Raw genomic sequence first — 6,276 nt, 5'->3', positions numbered from 1 at the left:
CAGAACACCCATATTTCAGGTGCTAAGATCAACAATAAATGGGGCCTCATGAAACTGAAAATCCCCTGTAAGGCAAAGGACAGCATCAATAGGACAAAATGTCAGTCTAAAAGAATGGGGGTATGGATTCTCTTAAACTGCTTCCTGCTGTCTAGGGTGGTCATTAATTTTGGGGTGTAGCCAACATTCACTATTGGGGTCTACTTAGTAAATGTTCACACCAGGTTCATCTGTTGACAGCAGCTCCTCTGTAGACAGTGTCTAGTAATCCTGTAACAGGAACTGATTAATAGTTTGTTTATAAATTTTTTGTATTTGCCATTGAAGGAATGTAGAAGATTAATGAGGCAGGGTGTGAATAATAAAACCAGGAAGATGGCTAGGAGAGGCGTTACAAAAGGGAGTATCCACTTGGGTTGGGGGTATCCATGTTGGGTTCTGGAAAATCCCAGAACTGGAGGTCTTGGGTTCCCTGAAATTCTGTATGTCTGATTCTAGCTACTGGATTTTATTTCTCACTATCTTGGATTGGTTGACTTAGAAACAGCATTCTTCTTGGAGGAATAAGCAAAGACTACCTTCTTTAGCTGTCAGGACATCTAGCACCCATCAGTTCTGAAGCACCACAGCTGTCAAAGAATTGGTCTGTTTCTGGATAGTAAGAATAGTTTCAGACATTTTTTGAAAACTGCTTTCAAATTTAGAAGTGCACTTATTATATTGGGAAATGGAAGTCATTATCCCTGTGATTCAAGTTTCAGCTCCTATGGCTATTCCTGCAGTGACTTAGAGTGGCACAACCTGAATTGCCCTCTTATGTTGAGCAGCTGTCTACAACTGGGATTGGCAAGGGTTCATTTCCATGGATTACTCCTAATTCAGGGAAAAGGAGTACCAACATGCAAATTCCTTACCAGCCAGCAGGTAGGTGCTGGGCTGCCTTGTCTGGCCTCAGTGGGAAAGGATGCATTTAGTCCTGATGGAACTTGGGTGTGCCAGGGTGGTATGGTACCTGGTGGGGGTGAGGAGTAGGTGTTGAAGTCTTACTCACAAAGACCACAGAGATCGCCATCACTGCAAACCGCATGAGGATTTTTATTGATCCAATATGTTGGGGACTCCCCTCTCTGTATGCAGGCCAGAGGAGAGACCCAGAACAAAAAAGAACACACTTTTTATACCTTGTAAGGAGCAGATTTAAGCAACAGGGTTCTCATTGGTGTAGCAAGTAACCCTTTCAGACATTGGTTGGTTTGTATAGTGACTACCTCTGTGGTGTAGCAAGTAACCCTTTCAGACATTGGTTGGTTTGTATAGTGACTACCTCTGACCTAGTGACTCACTTTGGTTGCCCCCATGGTGGGTTATTATGATTTGGTCAGCAAAGCAATAGTACATTTTGAACTTATGGGTCAGTCACAGCTACTAACGTCACAGGGAATCCTAGCAAGGTCAGTGCGGTTTGTGGTCTTTCTCAGAATTTAGTGTGGGGCGGGGTAGGGGATTTCTCTGGGAGCTGCTATCCTGTTATGGTTATTTCTCTGAGAACGGCTAATATTGTTTTGGCAGCTTGTAGGCTTAATCATTTTGAACACCCAAACTAAGTTTTTACATTTGTTTAGTCATCCAGCTTCCTTATCTGGCTCTGCACTTGGCCTGCTAGTACAGTTTGGAAAGTCCTTTTTGAAGGCGGAAGGTACTGGTGGTCTTGGATTCATTTTGTATATTCTGTTAGTAACTCTCCTTTTCTGGGGAGAATGGGAGAAGGAAATGAGGAGAAAAGACAGAGGGTAGGTAGGACTGGAGGGCAAAGAAAGGCATGATGTGATCACCTGGTAAAGAGAATAAATGAGTTAATGGAAACCAAAAGAAACGATAAAGAAGGAGGTAGATATTTTAAACAATTAAACTTTGTCCACTGCAAACAGAAATGAAACATGTTTTCCTTGAAACATGTTAGCAACATATGTTTTCATGGGCCACTTTTAATTACACTAAAAAACCTCATGAAATATGCAAGTACTTTGGTAGAAAATAAAGTTCTAAAGATTGCTTTGAAGCTTGATGGCTGTCATTAGTATGTACTTATAACTGATAATTAGCATATGCCAATTATACAAAGAATCTTGTTTCAGTCAGCCCTTTCCCTACAGACATAAATAGATAAAGTTATATTTATTCTTAGTTTTGTATCTCCCTCCCTCTTTCCTTTTTTCCTTTCTCCTCTCTTGTTAATATGTGCTTAAGATTTATACTATAAAAATCATTAAGGTTGTTTTTTTCTGGTTTTTTTTTTTTTTTTTTTTTTTTTTTTTGGTTTTTCGAGACAAGGTTTCTCTGTGCAGTCCTGGCTGTCCTAGGGTTTTGTATTATTTTGATTTTTATTTACTTATTTTTCACAGCTTTTATTCCATTCCTGAGCAGGAATAAGATAAAGTCAAGAGAGACCAGAAGGAAAGTGCAGAGGGACACTAGCTCCATGTCAAAAAGAGGTTTCTTGAATTTTCCTAGTAGGTATTTATAAAAGTAGATAGAATGATACTGAATTTCTGCTCTGAAGTCTCAACCTGTATGGTGCTGAGAAAACAGTTATGAACACCCTGTTTAATGGGGTTCACAGATCCAGTGAGTGGATAGATAAACACTCTAGGAAGTGCACTACATCCAGACCTTTCTTGGACTGACCCCGGCCAGATATTGCAATTGCTTTGGCAGACCTACATAGTGAATATGTAAGAAACCAACAAGGAAACCTGCAACACACACATACAAAAAACGTTTGATAGACACTATTGCATACACCAGAAAGATTTTGCTGAAAGGACCCTGATATAGCTGTCCCTTTTGAGGCTATGTCAGTGCCTGGCAAACACAGAAGTGGATGCTTACAGTCACCTATTGGATGGAACACAGGGCCCCCAATGGAGGAGCTAGAGAAAGTACCCAAGGAGCTGAAGGAGTCTGCAACCCTATAGGTGGAACAACAAAATGAATTAACCAGTACCCCCAGAGCTCGTGTCTCTGTAACAGAAGATGGCTTAGTCAGCCGTCATTGGGAAGAGAGGCCCCTTGGTCTTGCAAACTTTATATGCCCCAGTACAGGGGAATGCCAGGGCCAAGAAGTGGGAGTTGGTAGGTAGGGAAGCAGGGTGGAGGGGAGGGTATAGGGTACTTTCAGGATAGCATTTGAAATGTAAATGAAGAAAATACCTAATAAAAAAATTGGAAAAAGAAAAAAAAAACATTTGAAATATAATGAATTAACAATAATGCCAAACTGGTAAGTTTTTATGTAAAATAGACACCTCATTCCTTGTGATTGTGTATCCACAAGTACTTCTTGCATTGTCAAACATGGGCCGGGAGAGAAGATGGCTCAGTAGTAAGAGTCCTGGCTGCTCTTCCAGACAACCAGAGTTCAATTCTACACAACCACCTGGCTAGTTTACAACCATCTATATAGGGTTCTGATGCCTTTTCCTGACATGTAAGCATACATGCAGCTAGAACAGGAATATACTTAAAGAACATACAGAAATAAATATTGAACATTGACAACCTCCTAATTTCTTCTCACTCACCCCTGGTGCAGGATGTCAAACTCTGGAGCCCAGAGCACCCTACACTATTGCTCACCAACAGAGTTCAAAGGACACACCTGAAACTCCACATGCTCTCTTCACTGAGCCATACAACTGCTGTCACCTCCCCAGCCTGAAACCTGTTTGCTCAGGTTTCAGTGTTAGCTAGAAGAGAGCATCAGGGCGGAGCTTGCAGCCCCATCATTTTGCCACTCCCACTGCCGCTTACTGTTCTGGAGTAAGTAACACTTGGTCACTTGCAACTTTACTCCAGGATGATTTGGCAGGAAAAGGCCCCTTCCCCTGCTTCATAACCGAGTGTCAGAAATAGTAAAATCGAACCTTGATCAGACTGGCTGTCTTGTTTCCATCTTTATCGCACCGCCTAGCCCCCCACTCCTTCTCTTGCAGATTCCAAGATGCCTTTGCAGACTAGAACCCACACATGTGAGCCGCTGGCCAGCCACAACAAACTGCTACTGATCAACATCACCATTTTAATTAATTGAGCCATTTTTTATTTGTTTGTGAAATTGAGTCTTTATTATTTTTTTTTTTTTTATTTAAAGACTTCTTTGGCTAGGCCTATAGCTAAATGAGTATTATGTGGATTTGTGCTTGTGAAAGCCAGGGTCCACATAACCCAGAAAAGAGGGTCCTATCACCTGAAGACTGAGTACCTGTAAAGAACAACCTGATTATTTCCACTGAAATCAAACTTTGGTCCTCTGCAAAAGCAGCACATACTCTTAAGCTGTGAGCAATCTCTCTCAATATATGGCTTTCCAGTTTTGTTGAGTATAGCCTTTTGTAGAAGGATCTGATGGTGTTTTGGATTTCTTCAGGATCTGTTGTTATGTCTCCCTTTTCAGTTCTGATTTTGTTAATTTGGATTTTGTTCCTGTGCCCTCTAGTAAGTCTAGCTAAGGGTTTATCTATCTTGTTGATTTTCTCAAAGAACCAAATCCTTGTTTGGTTAATTCTTTGAATAGTTCTTCTTGTTTCCACTTGGTTGATTTCACCCCTGAGTTTGATTATTTCCTGCCATCTACTCCTCTTGGGTGAATTTTCTTCCTTCTTTTCTAGAGCTTTTAGATGTGTTGTCAAGCTGCTAGTATGTGCTCTCTCCCGTTTCTTGTGGAGGCACTCAGAGCTATGAGTTTCCCTCTTAGAAATGCTTTGTGTCCCAAAGGTTTGGGTACGTTGTGGCTTCATATTCATTAAACTCTAAAAAGTCTTTAATTTCTTTCTTTATTCCTTCCTTGACCAGGGTATCATTGAGAAGAGTGTTGTTCAGTTTCCACGTGAATGTTGGCTTTCTGTTATTTATTTTGTTATTGAAGATCAGCCTTAGTGCATGGTGATCTGATAGGATACATGGGACAATTTCAATATTTTTGAATCTGTTGAGGCCTGTTTTGTGACTTATTATGTGGTCAATTTTGGAGAAGGTACCATGAGGTGCTGAGAAGAAGGTATATCCTTTTGTTTTAGGATAAAGTGTTCTGTAGATATCTGTCAGAACCATTTGTTTCATAACTTCTGTTAGTTTCACTGTGTCCCTGTTTAGTTTCTGTTTCCATGATCTGTCCATTGGTGAAAGTGGTGTGTTGAAGTCTCCCACTATTATTGTGTGAGGTGCAACGTGTGCTTTGAGCTTTACTAAAGTTTCTTTAATGAATGTGGCTGCCCTTGTATTTGGAGCATTTAAAAAAATATATGGCTTTCTTGTTTAAGGAACTTGAATGCATGTTTATTATTAGCAAATCTCAGGTGAGTTCACTGGTCCGAAGGAACAAGGCCAGAGAACTGGACATTCAGACAGGGAGTCAGGTTGTGGGGAAAGACAGAAAAGAGCCTGAGAGAGGTTTGTTGTTTCTTTGTCTTCTTCTATCCCTTAAGCCAGCCTAAATGTCCATGTGTCCAACAATAGCTGATTCCTTTATCCACCTTTTGAATTGTGACAAGCCTTGCATCAATGTGTACATTTTGACTTATCTCCAGAGGGCATCTGTTGCCGAGGCCTTAAGTTTAGCTATGCTATTCAATGCAGAAAATAACAATGATATTTAAACAGAGAACTCATGTTCTAAGTGTTCCGTAAATACAGAGTAACGATAAATTGTTTTATTGATAGTTTACCATACAGAAAGGGTTAATGACTAGGCAAAGGAGATTTTTCTTTTGCTTTTAATAAAATTGAAGACTTAAAATACACGTCTTTTTGAAAGTAAATACTTTATGTAGCAAAGGTACCTGCATAATAGTGGGCACCTTTTTATACACTATGGTTACTTCATAGAGTTTGGGACTCCAAGGGAATTGAGCTCTAGAGACATGTGGCATAAAGACTGTATATAGAGGTTCTTGTTAGTAAGCTCATTAAGGCATGACCAAAAGTTCAGGAGTTCAAAGCTAGAATGGAAAGCCTGTTTTTCTTTGCTTTATGTTGTCTTCTTACCTTTAGGCATCTTTGAGGGGTCCAAGGTGCCTTGTGGTCTCAACATACTGGATATTAACCATCTGTGATCATTTTAATCCCTCTTCACAAGATTTGTGTCTATGTTGCTCACATTAATGTAAATGTTTTGTGCACATAACTGATCAGCCACCCAAAAGTGTTATACATGTAGCCCAGGCAAGAGACTAGGGAAAGATGTGTCAAGAAAACTTTTATTTTATACATGCCATATTC

This window comes from Mus musculus (assembly GCF_000001635.26).
Source record: "Mus musculus strain C57BL/6J chromosome 5 unlocalized genomic contig, GRCm38.p6 C57BL/6J MMCHR5_RANDOM_CTG5".
NCBI lineage: Eukaryota > Metazoa > Chordata > Mammalia > Rodentia > Muridae > Mus > Mus musculus.
Note: the sequence above shows the minus strand (reverse complement) of the source record.